Here is a 17,016-nt window from a genome sequence, read left to right on the forward strand (position 1 = left end):
CGCCTCAAAATGTCCCCCGATAACCCCAGATCGTTGAAAACCATTTATCTATGCACTACATTTACCTCCATGGCTTTTTCTTTTTATGTTATTCACTAATAATAATGAATATAACGATTTAATCAATAATATAATTTATGTAAAATCCATGAAAATGAACATAATTATGTTCAACCACTTAATTGATATAATGTTTCCTATATAAACAAATTTTGAAACCCTGGATCATACATCGGATTTATCGCTCAGCAGAATTTGAATGTGGGACGAAAAAGGTCATGTAGAAATATCTTCTTTTTTTTTTAACAAATTGTAATCAAACACTAACTATTATTCTTTTAATGAATGGTTAAATATGTTGTTGTAAATTGTAAAATGTTTATATTTGACAAACTTTATCGATAAAACCCGTTTGTGTTTGAAGAAAAACTGTTTATTCAATCAGAACTAATATGTATGAACAACGATTTAAAATAGTTAAAAACCGGGCAAATTCGGGTCAACTCCATTATTATCTCACAATGTTTCTAAGCCTAGACGTTTTAGCCGCAGGCTATGGACTAGGAGGTTTCTTTTAAAAGTCTGGTGCTAAGCCATTGGAAATGCATTTTAATTTTCTTTAGAGTTTACCCACGGTGATAGTGTGTGTTTTTATATTCGTCAAGTGAAGCAACTAATTACACTGATAAATTCAGTTTCTGGCGGGTATTTTCATTCTTTTTGTTAATACAATCATTTGCGCATGAACACTTCCGGTTAATTGCCTTCAGTGTGGTTACTTTTCAATATTAATGTACAGTACCTGTCAAAAAAGAAAAATAATACCCAACTGTTATAATGGTGCTATAGGATTAAAAGAATATACATTAAAAAAAAATCATATTTAATTATAACCGCTGTAGGCCTAATTAATTTTAAATTATGAGATGAGTTAAACTCAGATTTTTGAAAATTATCATCGTATAGCTTCAAATTATACCGTGCTGTTTCTTAGTACAATTATTAGTTCAGTTCAATATATTATGTATTTTATTACTTCAACATGTTTTAGGCAGAAAGTATTCATTATTTGCAGAAAAAAAATATTCGCCGTGTCTGTAGGCCTACATACATTTTTATTGGAGCACATTATACTTGGCTTGCAAAATGCAAATCTCGTGGTGTAAAGACTGTCTGAACATGGTCCAAGAAACAAGGCAATGCCGCTTTGATGTTTGCTTTGATACTAAACTTATGTACGCCATTAGGAACCAGTGACTCGTATTGACTTCTACTACCAAACTTATGACCCGTGTAACTATAAATGACACCAGGCAATCCTGCTAAATAAAGATTGTCTCAGGGTGGCCATACTTAGAAGCATTGTTATGGGAAGTTTTAGCGGTGTTTGTCAATGTTGTAATGTAAAAATAGTGCGGCAATCTCAGAATGAAAAGTTTAGCAATCGGGGCGGTGTTTGTCAATGCTGTAATGTAATGGTTCTGCAATCTCAGAACTCGTTTCAGTTTTGTGTTGAATCCAGGCTCAGTGCATGCAGGTATAAAAGTAGTACCTCCATGCTCAGTGTTAACGTATAGCCCAATATTAAGAATGATGAGCGAGGCGATAAAATTACAAGCGTTTCTTGTCTGAAAATATAAATACTAACGTCCATCACAGGGGAAACGAAACTAAGAGAAATAAGAAAGAAGAAGTATGCCGGATGCTATTTCCATTCAAATACATTATAGACAAAGCTCATTAAAACAATTGGATCGTAACACTAAACAATTTTATCTTAACGTTACGGAATTCCCACGACTTTCTTGTTAAACGCTCCTTTTTACTTTCTTAAGGGGAAAACCGTTTTCTATGGAACGCCGTTTACGCAACATTTCGATGATATGAATTGAATGGCGCGATATACGAATGAAATGTTTTGATATGAATTAAATGGCGCGATATATGAATAAAATGTTTTGAATTGAATGTTTTGAATTGAATGTTTTGAATGAAATGTTTTGAATTGAATGTTTTGAATAAAATGTTTTGAATTGAATGTTTTGAATAAAATGTTTTGAATTGAATGTTTTGAATGAAATGTTTTGAATGAAATGTTTTGAATGAAATGTTTGAATTGAATTGAAAAGTCAAACTATTGGCGGCGTATGTCATTCCCGCTAAAAAAAATACAAATACGATGCGTTTTTATCTTTAATTAATTTGTGTACATGTCATCATTAATACATTTCCTTTCTTTTATAATCTTATACATTAATTATACTTATGTATTTTTTTATACATACATTATCAATTAACAAAAATTGTTTTCTCTTTTTAACAAATAACAATCTTTTTAATTCTTGCTTTGCTTGAAAATAAATACAAAATAAAATGCGTTTTATCTTTAATTAAACCGTTTTAGTATTGCTTTTATATTAGAGTTAAGGGAATAATATTATTAATATTCATTCCAAACAACTTGGCGTATATAACAAAAGGAGAAGAAGCTAACCCGGCCGGCTTAAGAGGTTGAGAGAAAAAATCGTAAGCGAGAATGACATACGCCACCAATAGTTTGACTTTTTCAATTCAATTCAAACATTTCACTCAAAACATTTCATTCAAAACATTTCATTCAAAACATTTCATTCAAAACATTTCATTCAAAACATTTTATTCAAAACATTAAATTCAAAACATTTCATTCAAAACATTCAATTCAAAGCATTCAATTCAAAACATTTTATTCATATATCGCGCCATTCAATTCATATCAAAACATTTCATTCGTATATCGCGCCATTCAATTCATATCATCGAAATGTTGCGTAAACGGCGTTCCATAGTTTTCTGTAAAAGCAAACAATGAAATATTTCTACTGGTATGACTACGCCTTATAAGACACAATAGAGTGAGCGTTATTCATTAATTCATTCATTGAATCGTTATTTCGGAATCTCTGGTTCATAGAAAGTAGCATTACGTAAAAATTAACAAAATGTAGGCCTACTGATAAGACGCACTCGCATCTCATCTTAGGATGGTATTCCACCTGGAATATAAAAAAAAAGAAAACAACAGAACAATTTCCATTTTAAGATGGGGCTAACACTGCACGTTTTTAGGGTATACAGTATAAAAAAAGAGTTACCGTAACCCTTGCATTATATCAACCAAATCTAAACGAATCCGCGGATCAGGATGATCACCACACAGAAGAAGAAGTGGTGGTTGAGAATCGGTTCGGCATACACTTAGTGTGGGGTTATTATACGCTTCCCATACATATCAATCAGGATATCACTAAGAAGAGGTTTAACTTTTGTCTCTTCGTTAATGTGACTTTACAAGTTTATATTTTACCTATACAAATTTCCTTGTCAATTTGTCATATAGCTGAGTAATACACAAGTTACCCTTTAGTCCCAGCAACTATATGTATCTTATCTATAATAAATTTACATTCCGATAAAACGATTTGTTGTGGTTGATATTAAACGATACAAGATAAATGTATACAAACATTTCAATATACCGTTTACCAACGGAACAAATACAAGATAGAACGGTTGGATAGATTAAAATATCCTTTTAATTATACTAAAGTGGTACTACAGATCATGAATATCTCTATGGTTAGATACAGACAATGTAATATTCATAATTGTTTAAACTATCAAACAATTAAAATTTATGAACTTAATCTGTTTATTGTTTGTATTGATAAATACGGCCGGACAAGAAGGCTTTGTCATGCAGTTGTATGTTTTTTTTTTCTTTCTTTTTTTATAACACTGCTGTTAAATAAGCATCGACTAGTTGCTTCCATATTCACACTGGTTATACGTAATAGACGATCGTATCTTCCCTGGTCTAATATTTCAAATTCATGTTTTATTTTCCTTTAAAAAAGTTATCAATTAAGTTACTGCAGCGTTTGTGTGAAAAAATATCGGCTCGTGACCGGTGAAGAGTGTTGAAGTTTGTAGAAATAAGGATAATTTAACTGACGGTTGCAAGTCAGTTAGATAGATAGATGTACCATGGATGTACTGTACAGTATTAACAAAACGATAACCAATTTTACCCTTATACTAACTTAAATAAATGTAAAAAAAAAAACTGAACACTTCCGACCTTAACTCCATACGCCCTATTTAAATGGTGTTGTAGTCTGGTCTTAGCGACTCATCGGCGCCATATATCAAACATTCACTCTTTAACTATAATACTAATGTTTTGATAGTGATCCTGATAACATATTTATTAATATTATAGGAAATAGAATTATCATTTACGATGTTTATTTAGTACAGTAATTCAAATGTACCTTGGCACTTTGATTGGAAAAGCAAATACTGTTGTCCATACTGTATTCATTTTTAAGCTCGAAATAATTTATTTAATGGGATGATTGATAATTTAATATCAATTAGGTCTCAATCAAGTACCGATCCATTCATCCAGTAACCAGCTCAAACCAAATCAACAGCTTTTTTTTTGTGAAAGACGTCCACACTCTAAATGTGGGTTAAATTCAAAGCACTTAAATCGTTATTAATATTTCCATATTTAAATATATACCCATATTGGTCCATAGTTTATTCTATACTAGGCCTACTGCTGTACATGTATTATATTAAACAACATTGACAGATACATTTTTTACCATTTTCCCCACATCATCATAGGTTGGTTTTACCTTATACTTTTCCATTACAACAGTCAATTCTATTCGTAATGAGATGCTTTTGAATCGTTACTCAATGTCCATGGGTAAATTCTGTGCTATAGGCCTATAGGCCTATAGGCCTAGCTATGCTTCTTTGTGTTTTTGTTTAATAACTGTTTTTTTAAATTAAATGTATAATGTAGGTCTATAAGTTTTACAATTAGTATTAAGTTCCTAGAATTCAAAACGTTTGGATTGTTATTATGTTTCTTTCTATTTATTGTAAATATGTAAATATATGATATTACTAAGTAAAATATCTTATAAGTATTCTGACGCACATTTCATAGCATTAAGTCCACTGTCAATGTATATCAATAAACCGTATTATGAGGTCTCTCCCAGCCGGCATTGATTTATATCGTTAACCAAAATATAATCAAATCTATAATCAAACTAAACGACGGTAATAAAGGGTCATAAATCATAAGGCTATATCAATATTACATGATTACCTTTTCATTCAAATGACATATGCCAATTAACACTTGCCACTCATTATGAAAACATAAATATTTACAATGGTTTCATAAACAGTCATTCATCAAAGTAAATGACTTATATCTGTATTGAAAGTGTTTCTATGAATCGGAAATGGAATATCCGATTGATCAGTACTACTACCATCTTTCGCGCCAAAACTTGTAGTATCCGCGTCTGAATTTTTTTCTGGTGTTTTGCATAGATATAAGCATGGTTTTACTCAGTCAAAGTGGGGTTATAGTCAGTGAAAAAAATGTGTCAAATGAGGTGCTGAATTACAGTATCTTTGTAGTTGCCGAAATTTAGGGGGAAGAAAGAAACGAATAATTAGGGAAATCTTGACTGCCCTTTCCCTTCCCACCCCGCTACCAAACATTATATATCTCCTCCTTAACCGCATTGCTTGGTTTTCTTACATTGTAACTTTACTCATTAATTCTATTTCAGAAGTCCATATTAACCATTAAGCTAGCTAACTGTGGGGCGTTAATAGACTTACCAAAGGTCATTATGAGCCCGCATCAAGTTATGATGTAACAATCATTCAAAAATATAAGGGATATTTCTCTACTCTACTTTTTGAAATACTTTTTTAGTTCCGATACAGTTTGAATTTTTTAAGGCCAGGTGCGGGCAACATATTTCCATTGATTATACATTCCAATAAGTATCGATCTATAATTTCCGTTTTAGAATTTTTATTGGAAATAAGCACTTCCTTCTAAGTGAAGGTGATAGTTCAAATTACACAGTGAAATCCATAATTCTTTTGTACACACATTTGTAAATAGAGAGGCATTTTTGAAAAAACTATGAAAAATAAACAGTGCGGTAAAAGATTTTTGTGTTTTTTTTTTTAAACCAAGCATATCAATAAGCCACATTAAAACCTATATTATTGTGATGATTGATTTATTTTCAATCTAGTTCGATAAGCGGTTAGTCTCTTTGAAGATGAATTATTATTGTACCTAGGTCATAGTTGCACCACGGATGTATACAATTAAGTGAGCACCCCATTGAGGGTTGTGTAAACCCCCTGGTTAATAGACCATAATCTGTGGAATCCATAATGCTTTATCGTTTCTTTATGTTAAAGTCCCAGTTCTGATTAATTCCAGTAGCCTTGTTGTAAAGGTGTTCTGACCGAACCTCCCCCTAGGTGACTGTAAATTTAGAGTAGTATAGCAAACACGATAATAATAGAATCACAAAGTACAAACAAGTTTAATCAGTCCTATGTGTTCATATCTCATTTTTTTGCCCTTCAAACTGCCGCTGTTTATGTATTCCAAAACTCATAAAATACTTGACCTCCCAGAAGAAGCAATGAAGAAATTCTTTTGTTTACTTCTTGCCAACTTTAAAAAAAAAACATTTTTAGTATGTAAACTTATGTAAATTCAAGAGTCAGTTTTATACTATGTTATTTAAATATAATTGGTAATTGATAATCTATTGGTAAATTCGTTAGATTAGAAAACAATCAATTGTTTACTAGCCAGATCTGTAGTGTGTTTTCAAGTATCACGTTTTTAATTGGAAACGCGCAATCAAAATGAACATATTTTTTAAAATTATATTTTTGTATTATTTAAGATGATGAGATTCTCGTGGATGCCAAGCTGATACAGATAAGATTGAAGATGTAAATGGCATTATTGATAGCAAGTGATTGTTAAAGGAAGAGTAAAGAGAATAAATGGAGAATGAAGAAGGTAAGGACAAGACAAGAGGGAGAGAAAGACGAGAAATGAGAATGATAAGATAACTTAACGGAAGATGCTTGTCGCAAAGATGAACATTGCTTTAAATGACATAATATTTATGATTTATAAGTTAGTTGTGACTTTTCATTTCACTGTAATTAAATGTATCAAGAGAAAGCAGAGGGTCTTCTCGAAACTAATTCACATCCGTTTTGTACTCCTTTGTGAATTGTAAATTCTCGTTGTATTTATGCATAGGAACTAGACGTTGTCTTTTTGTTTGCAAGGTAGTGAGTAAAGCTCTGTCTACACTATCAAACTTTATGTGACAAGAAAATGTGATTTGCTCATATATGGACATGATGATGTCATACCACTACCATATTTGTGGCCATATCACTACCATATTTGGGCACATCACACTAGCTTCATAGTGTAGACAGAGCTTTTGTTCCATGAGTATAAATAATCTTCTTGAAACTTTATTATTGGAATTATTTGCTTAACTTTGCGAACAATGTTTTTTTTCTTTAATATAAAGTGAACAATTTCCAAGGTTCACCTTGATGGTGAAGGGTTGTGTATTTTTGTTTGACCTTTTGGTCTGGTAGATGAACTTGACACTAAAGTTGTCCATGTAAATTACTCAAACAATAATGGTACCACTGTGTTTATAATAGCCTAAGCTACATTTATCACTGATGATACACATTCCATAGTTTGTAACCATGGATCATAACAATATAAACACGAACTTTTAGTCTGTAAAAAGAGCAATATATCAACAAGATGGTCGATTAACATTCAGCGATGCCTTCTGTGTGATGGGAAATTTAACAACTCGATGCTGCGGTTACTGCATGTTTGTTGCTGAATGTCATTTAACCATGTTCTTACGGTTTTGAATCTTGCAAAATGGAATGCGGCAAACTAGATTCGGCACACTATAGATTCGGCAAACTTACTGAGTCGGCAAATTTGATTCGGCAACAACTGAATCTGTAAACTAGATTCGGCAAAGTAATATTCGGAAAACAGAGATTCGGAAAACTAAGGATCAGCAAAGATTCGGTAAACTGATATTCATCAAATTACTAGATTTTGGCAAACTTGGTTCGGGAAACATATTCGGCAAAGTAAGATTCGGCAAACCGATATTCAGCAATCTAGATTGACAAACTAGATTTCGGCAAACTAACTGAGTTGGCAAAATATATCAGCAAAGTCAGATTCGTTAAACTGATATTCAGCAATCTAGATTTGGCCTAGGTTTCGGCAAACTAACTGAGTCGGCAAAACATATTCAGCAAAGTAAGATTCGGCAAACTGAGATTCGGCAAACTGGGATTTGGAAATGAGTAGCAAAATAACATTTTTTGGGACACCTTTCTTGACAAAATTATAAACAAATGTTTGCCAGTGTACTCAGACCGGTTGCGGTCTTTATTTACATTGAGTGAAAATCTTAATTGTTTAATTTCTTCCAGCTTCAGCCTGGTGTACTTATGCCTGTAGTGTACCTACGTTTGACTTGTGGTGGAGATCTCCGTTTGTTAACATATAAATACTTGAAACCCCTACAAAAATGAACAATTAACGAATTAAATTGTGTTTAACTGAGCTGAAATAAATCATTAATCCTCTGATTTGATATCAAACACAAACAAACTGATTTCCATCATTTGTTTATTTTCTATAAGCAGATTTGTTTATCAAATATGTACAAGAAGTCTCGTGACCTTTGCTAAAACGCCAATGAAAAGAACAGAAAGACCGTAGATTATCAACACAAAAGAGGCAAAAAGTTCGGATTAAATAAGATTTGTGTAAGTGTTTTATCCGGACATTAACCCAAGCTACTAATTATTAATGCACAGATGAGTATTTTCGTTTCCAAGAACCGTTCAACTCCATGTCGAAAGATCGATTACAACAGGGAGGTCCCTGATTACACAGTATACAGAACTGTACAACGAACACGCAAATGCTTTGTATAAGCATACGTCAATTAAAACATATTCATGTTTAACGTCCCTTTCCTCCTTTTTACCACAGTTTCGAACTATAAAGTTAAGAAATTGTAAAAGTTCCGTTGTACTATTTTTCACTGTATATTTGACCCTATAGTCCAGAACCAAAATATATATTTTTTACAGCTTATCAGTGTGGGCTTCCATATATACTCTTTATTCATAAATGTTTTGTTCTTAAACATAAAAAGGGAAAAACATGTTTATTTTGACATAAATAAAGGTATAAAAAGAAACGTGTGTTGATCTGAAAAGTTCTATAATCTTTTTGCGGCGTCATTTAAGTCGAATAAACAAAATAAAATGCGTCTATTAATCACACGGCCATGTTAATATTTGCAGGCACTTATAACGCGATTTACCTTATCGTATTCAATAAGCCTATTGTTGAAAGAAAACTGTATAACATTTACAAAGTTTAAGCGACTTCCGATATCTCACAAGTGTTTGTTTTTGTAAAGAAAATCAAATAGTAACCAAACTATATCAAACATAATGCGTAGATACACAAACCATGAGACAATGTTTTAGGTGAATAGTTTAACGGAAGCAGAAACTTTACTTTTACAAAAGGTGTAGGCCTACATCTTTTTTTTTATCGTAAACATGGATCATCACGGTGAATAAATGTTGTATGCCTCGCTAGTCAATGCCGAAAAAAAGTATTATATAGTCAAAATAAGTTCTATAGCTTAATTAACTTATTACTCCAGTTTTCCCTTTTATACGAATGTGCGTAATAAAAATTACTTTTATTTCAGTTTGTAGAATAATTTGTTTGTAAAGTAACTCTTCCAGACCTTTAACCTTTTATTTCAATAATACTGATCTGTCTGCCCCTTTTTTTCTGCTAAAAAAAAAATATCACCCAAAACGCATGGTACACAAATATCACCTCATCGATATATATAATGAATGGGCATTGTATTTTATTGTAAGTTCATTGATCTTTACGCTAATTAAATCTTCATTTGTATACAGGTGTACTTTTAATCACCTTCATTTATAAATAACTTTACAACGGTTATTATTGCTTCGTGTAACAAAAGTCTTTATTTGCTTTTGTACGGCACAGTGACTTATTGAAATTTAAAGTTAGTGTTTATCATTGTTATCAACATTTAATTTTCAAAATTAACCCTAACATGCCGGTTTAGTATATTGCTATCACTTTATACCACTTTATAATTTGTGTTATTGAATACATAACACTTGATTATTACAATTTCGAAATATTAAAATAATAAATAATAGTAAAATTTGTCATTATACCGATGGCGAGAAAACGATTAAGTTCCCGCTTTAGTCTGGTGAAACTTTGTGATTGACAAAGAGAAATTATATAAAGCATTGGAACTTTTTAAATTTATTGATCTCAATTCTGTTCTGTAAAACATTAACTTGTCTTGATTAAAACGTCTAAGTTAAGTTATACCCCAGATTTGATATTTAACTTTATAGTGGTCGTTACTTTAAACATGGAGGTTACCTCCATGCTTTAAACAATGACTTTATTTTACCAATTACAAAATTAATCGCTGAAAGATGCAAGCATAAATGACTGATAAAAACATCAACTTTTCACGGACTGTGTCCCGCAGCTATGTAATTCAAGTTTATAGCTTCAAATACAAACAGCTCTTTCATTCTGTTACGTCTGGAGTACCAATTTTACGGTTCAATGTTTATTGGTACTTTAACAAACTACTGACCAATCATGGCTCGAAGATATGTGACGTAAGAGACGTTTTGCGATTAACGCTTTGCAACAATGAAATACATTTGTATTATCTGTAATGATACTTGTATTATTTTTCGTTTGTTTAACCTCTGCATACATTTTATTACTTTTTTAGCATCAGTAAAATTATTTTTACTGTTTTATTCTTTCAAAGGTGACAATAAAACTATCTTGTAATGGAGCGCTGTATGCCACCGCTATAATTTCGTTATATTACGGTTATTGTTGCAATTTTTCATAATTATTATAATATAATAATATTTATTTGGATCGACACTTTTTAACAGTGGCACACATGCACATAATTACAAAATTTGAACAACACAATTACTTAAAAACTATACAAACACAATGGACAAGAAAAACTGAAGTATTATTTTGATTGAGATATTTTAATTGGGATGGTACTAAAGTACAATACTCAAATGATACCTTCTTGTATTTGATATTAACAATTATCCTTCAAATGTATTGTAAATGAAACCATTACTCAGTTGTCGGTTATTTTGTATACAATACCGGTACGCGTTTGCCCAAATCTTCAACAATTAACACAGCCCTAGGTTTTAAAATGTAGTAATTTGATAGCAAAGAGTAATAATTGTTCCATTCAATTTATATAGGCCTAAACTGTTTCTTTTTTCTTTGGTTTGAAATATCAGCTCTTTGAATACTCACTGAATGTCACTTATTAAACATGTGGAAACAAAGATACAGAAATAGTGTGGTGTTTCGGTCAAGCCATATTCTAATCATCAAGAACATTTTTTCCCACAAGCAAGATTATTATTTTAATGTATTAAAATTATTACATTTATATTACAATAAAGAAACAGAAGAAAGAGATTTTTATAATCTATTGTGTTTAAATTAAGTACCGCAAGTAATCGGATTGATCTCATTCAGAAATCAAATTGAATCAAAACAAAAATAAATCCGAAAACAAAACAGACGGGATTAAATGGCGTTGTACCCCGCTGTCAGACAATTGTCTTTCTTCAGAGTTGTAAACAAAGATTTGAAGCAAATACAAGACAAGGTAGGCCTTTATTGAATGGTTTGAATTGAGTAGGCCTATACTTTTGTCGGACTTGGCTTGTCATAGGATAATTTCGGTTGTACAGTGTTTCTAAAACGTACCCGAAAAAAAACCCGAATGTACTAGATCCCATACAGGTGGCAACAGTTACAATTTTGTTTTACTTGTAACAATTCAGTTTAAGGTTGATTGAATTTCCGACAGACCACACACTCTTTTAGAGAGCTACAACCCCCCACCCCACCGATATCCCCTCAATAATAATAAGTTTCATCTTGCCAGGAGCAAGTAATAGGCATGAGCCCAAAACTGCTCTTACTCCATCAAAGAGAAGCTTGCTTATTTACAGTATAATAGTTGTAGTACAGAAGCATTGGGTTAAAATTAATGACAAAAAAAATCTTTTTCTTACGGAACATTAGAAAGTCGCTGGCTTGTAACTGAAAATTAAAGTTTTATACTTTTAACATGATAAATTCAAAGGTTGAACTGGGCACCTTATAAGGTTTAACATCAGTTAAAAGGTGCATAATAGCACCTTTTTGTACAATTTTCGTGCCGTATGCGCACGCAAGATGTCTGTAAACAATTTTTAAAATATTGAATTTCAGAGGTTATTTACTCTGGTTTGCTTAAGTCTAGAATAAGTAAACTTTTCTTTCATATTTAACAATATTATTAGAATATTTAATATCATAATGTAGGCATCTGTTGTAAATTTATTTGATACAGGAATTGAACAATAATTTTAAGCGCGTGCGGTTGTTAAAACAGTTTGAATTGAGAGGAGTTTGCGCCCAAAAGCCTATAAAACTAGGCCTAGCTCCCACACCTCTCCAGTGTAGGATAGCTGTTAAAAGTAAGTAACGAAGATTTATAGGCATGTGGTTTGGTGGTTTTTATTAGATTAATTATTATATAGGCCTATAAGCCTAGACCTAAAACTTAAAAATGATAGCTAAATAAATAAATAAGGCTAGCTAGAGGGTAGGCCAGGCTAGGCGCGGCCTCCTACCTAGTCTATCTAGGCGGCCTCTACTAGGCCTAGGTTAGGCCTAAAGTAGGCAGTCTAGAGGCCTACTTGGCCTACAGTAGCCTCTCGGGCGGGGGCTAGCCTAGTCCTAGACCAGGCCTAGCCTACTTACTTGGGCCTAGCTAGTAAGTTAGGCATAGGCTAGGCTAGCTAGGCCTAGGCTAGGTAGACTTTTAAACTTAATTAAAAGCAGACCTAGCCTAGGCCTATCCGGCTAGGCCTATACTTAATAATAGACCTAGCTAGGCAGGCTAGGAGCCTAGCTAGTTATTAATATTAGTTACAGTAGCTGGGTATTATTAGGCCTAGTAGGCCTATATTAAATTCTTATACACATTATTTTTAATTATAGTTACAGCCTACATGATGTCATGGAGGGATAAAATAAGTTTAAAAGAGCACCTCTGCTCTGATCAGCAGCAATGAAGATGTTCAGAAAAGGAGAAAGAAATGTGACCACATGTACCGTAATACTATATATAGGGCCTACTATACTACGAGCTGAGGAAAGGGAGAGGAACATACTTTAAAGTATGTGAAGCATGTGGACAAGGTAATTTGACTTTAAAATCAGAACAATGTCAATAATGTATTGTATGATGTTGTCATATTAATGATAATATTAATATAATAGTTTCCCTTCCTATTTCATGCTTTTTAGGAAAGTACATAATCAGGTGAAAAAGTTCGGAAAAGGTGAACCAGACATCAAGAACACTGTTTCAGATATATGGGGATAAGAAGAGAATACTGTCAAAGATGTCATCATTAGATACTTTTAGCAATAGGCCTATTGTTGGTTTGAGAAGAGATGGCCACACTCTATTTAAGGTGCAGAGACTGGTAATTGCCATCCATTAATTCAGCAGTTGAATTGAATAATGTAACGTTTTAAAGTTGAATAAAATTAAAACAAGCTTAATCAATATTTTTTGTATTTTAGTGATTTTTATTTGTGCACCTTTTTTAACAGAAATTTGAATCTTAGAAGAGCATTATTGAACCTTTTATTAGGGTGTAAAGTTGCACCTTTCTTTAGAGGTTGAATTTTGCTCCTTTGGGGAGCTGCTATTGTTGCATTTCGTTTGCACCTTTTAGGGTAGAAAATTACACCTTATATGGTGCAAATGTGAACTACAAAGGAGCATTATAGCACCCTTTATCAGGGTTCAAAATTGCACCTTCCGTCTATTGTTGCATCGGTTTGCACCTTTTTAGGTAGAGATTTGCACCTTTTTTTTTTAGTGTGCACGGGTCAATAAAGTAACACCCTAATAAAAAGAAAAAATAATTGCCCGTCGTTTTACATTTATTTTCCTGCAAGATTTGCAATTAGGCTCAAGTATAACAACTGGTCGCGTTCATTTTACGAGGCATTGTTTTGGTCATTCTTCTGCCTAATTTCCGTTTCGCCCACCACGCCTTACATCCGGTGTGCGGAATTTTAAATTATGATTAAAAAAATGATCTTGTTAGAATTTATTTAAAACATGTATTGAAATAGTCTTCTGTATGTCGCAAGCTCTCTACACGAGTGCGTTCCTTCTGTTTGATGTTGAAATTGCTCAAACTATTTGATTTTTTGTTGATTACTACACGGGTGTTTTCACTGTAGGTTTTTTTTTCACTTTTACCTTAATGTATCGACGACAGCGATTCAAAAGAATTTTTTACAACATTCTACGATAGTGCGAGATGTTCAAATGTTCAATCAGGGAGTAATCATTACAACTTAAAAATATACAGTGAACCAGGTGGAATCCTGTGTTTGCGTCTCTTCATGAATAAGAAACACTCAAGAAAATCATTGTTTTGTTTTTCAGATTCTGGATTCGGGTATTACTGTTTTACTGTTGTAAAGAACGCTTAAACGGATTTAGCTAATTCGAAGAAAATAATGGACAATGTATGTGGTATGTGATAATTGGGAATTAGTCGGCTGTCAATAAAAGAACAATATATTTTCAAACGGCTACTTCAAAATTTGAATCTGTATTAGGCATATGTCCTCTCGTCTGTTAATTAATAATTGTTAAAGTCTTAAATGTTGTAAATTCTCTGTGATAAACTTGTTACCTGGTGTTGAAGCCAACGCGATACAATGCAATTGGTGCACTAATTTAATCAAAAGAATAATAAAAGAAATTCCTGACATTTTAGAAAAGAAAGCGATTTTTTTAATTTGTCATTTTATGGATTAATAAAAAGAATGGAACACACTGGCTTGTACACTTTCTATAGCCTATAGGAATCTTTCAAATTACTCAGTATTGTCAGTCTTTTGACCTTACTTCTGATCAGATAGGCAGGATGACTAGAGATGTAGGCCTAATAAGTTTCATATTTTGAATTTCTGATCAGTCCATTTCAGATCTTTGCTGTACCAGATAATAAGATAGAAATCAAATCAAAATGATAAATAAAGTTGATTGAGGAAAATACGCCAAAATGTTGCAGCAGATTTGATACAAACGTTTTCGATCATGAACTTTTTCGATCATAGGTAGGCCTACTCTTTCTCAAGTTATAGATTGGTAGAACAAGATAAATTGCTATGTACAGGGAAGAAATTATTATTGATTTGATTTGATTTGAATTTATTTGGAAAATCATCATAAAAAAAAAAAAACATACAAAGTGATAACATAAATTACGGACATTACAAATAATACATTTATAAGAGATTTTCCAGGATAGCCCAAAAAGCTTATCAGCTTATTTCCATTGGGATCCTTTTACAATCTAAAATAAAAAATATAATCATTACAAAGTATAGCATTAAACACGTAAATATAACAATAATATAATAGCAGTAGATGGATTGTAAATATCCTATATATTTAAGCTTAGAGGTTGCGAATTTCCTTTTTTCTTTTTCTGTGTGTACGTTTGTTGATATGGATGAAATTTCCGAAATAAAAGAAATTGAAATTGATATTGAAATTATTAAGTTACTGTATCTTGCAAACGTTGTGGGAAAATAAAAACCCTCATTATCAAATCAAACATATTGAATTGTTTAAAAATGTCACTTGTTCATGTTATCAGCAATATCCTCTTTATGTTATTTGTGATTGGTTTGTTTGACAATTGTTTATAAATTGCTTTAGTCAAGGAATTACATAATATAAACAATCATTAACAGGATTGGATTTCCATTCACTCTGACAGAAATTCAAGATATACATTTATAATAGGCCATTAACAAGAAAAACTATTTTCAATTAGAATGCTTAGACCCTATGTTGTGTGCATAATAAATAGTCATTATATCATAATAAATGCATATTACACCATTTACATATAAGTGACACTTTTATATAATTGTAAATGTGAGGTACAAGATATAAGAGGTATAAGATATTCACAATATGAAACAAAAGCAGTGCCGTTTATTATCAATTATAGATTCCCTTCCCGAAAAGAAGAAATGTATATTTAAGTTTAACCATGGCAATGACTATTGTACCATTCGGCTGGTTTCTGTTCCAGTATAACATGCCATGATTTCGGCTATATACCTCCGGTGGTACCCATACGGTACGTTTAAGGAGGTCGGTTTGAACCCAGTTATTTGTTTTCCTTTGTCCCAACAAACAAAAATTAAAGATAATTTGACAATTCCCTGCTCAGCGTATGGCACGAGAAATAAATTATATAAAAATCCATTGTTTAGAGAGGTCGCATTCCTGAGTTAGCAAGTGAAAAACTAGTGGTGTGACGTCATAATCAGCAACAAATGTTTCTGAACATAAATAATAAAATGTAAGCAAGATTGGTTATTGATTTAACCAGGAAAATGTAACTATATACCCAACATGGTGAAATGTTTATGATGAAATCTATATTTTATGACGTAATAATATACGTTTTCACTCAGTTAAAGACGTAATCTCCATTTGTTTTTGTATGCAATTTCTTATTATTGATAATTATAACCGTGAGTCGGAAATAAGATCATCATCATATTCGTCCTCGTTGTCATCATCATCATCACGATCACCATCATCATCATCATCATAATTCGTCCTCGTTGTCATCATTATCATCATCATCGTCATCAGCATCATTATCATTGTCATCATCATCATCATCATCATCGTCATCATTGTCATCAGCAGCATCATCATCTTCTTCGTCCTCGTTGTCATCATCATCATTGCCATCATCTTCTTCGTTCTCGTTGTCATCATCATCATCATTCACAATCATTGCCATCAGCAATATCATCATCATCACCATCATAGTCGTCATCCTCATACGTCA

General features: G+C 32.2%; 2 long non-coding RNA genes across 2 annotated transcripts in view; both read left to right on the forward strand.

Moving 5' to 3' along the window:
- Positions 1-15,323, forward strand: part of LOC144853736 (uncharacterized) — a 69,943-nt gene extending 54,620 nt beyond the window's left edge. The window contains exons 2-3 of the long non-coding RNA XR_013614412.1: positions 6,798-6,916; positions 14,574-15,323. This is a non-coding gene — a long non-coding RNA (uncharacterized LOC144853736). The remainder of the gene's footprint in view (positions 1-6,797; positions 6,917-14,573) is intronic.
- Positions 12,537-13,625, forward strand: LOC144854683 (uncharacterized). Its single transcript, XR_013614658.1, has 3 exons — positions 12,537-12,576; positions 13,103-13,303; positions 13,412-13,625. It is a non-coding gene; the product is annotated as an uncharacterized LOC144854683 (long non-coding RNA).
- Positions 15,324-17,016: the final 1,693 nt, after the last annotated feature.

This window comes from Antedon bifida, chromosome 10, assembly GCF_963402885.1.
Source record: "Antedon bifida chromosome 10, ecAntBifi1.1, whole genome shotgun sequence".
Classification (NCBI taxonomy): domain Eukaryota; kingdom Metazoa; phylum Echinodermata; class Crinoidea; order Comatulida; family Antedonidae; genus Antedon; species Antedon bifida.